This window comes from Antrostomus carolinensis, unplaced genomic scaffold (genome assembly GCF_000700745.2).
Source record: "Antrostomus carolinensis isolate BGI_N321 unplaced genomic scaffold, ASM70074v2 scaffold34661, whole genome shotgun sequence".
Taxonomy (NCBI): Eukaryota; Metazoa; Chordata; class Aves; order Caprimulgiformes; family Caprimulgidae; genus Antrostomus; species Antrostomus carolinensis.
This window is the reverse complement of record NW_010295526.1, coordinates 1-226: the sequence shown is the minus strand read 5'-3', so window position 1 is coordinate 226 and position 226 is coordinate 1.

The window sequence follows — 226 nt, the reverse complement described above, 5'->3', positions numbered from 1 at the left end:
CGTCTGAGGAGGGGAAGGGCTCTGGCCAGACGGGTGCTGCAGGGAATTCCCTGTCTCGCTGCACCGCGTCCCAGCCAGCCAGGTCGAGGCGATGCCATCTAATTAACAAGGAGATAATTAACTTTCCAAAGCGCAAGCGGAGGTTTCTGCTGGGGGCCCGTCCTGCCGGGGCCCGGGCTGCAATGCCCATCTCCGCCGGCAGAGGAGGCTGTTGGACCGGCGAACC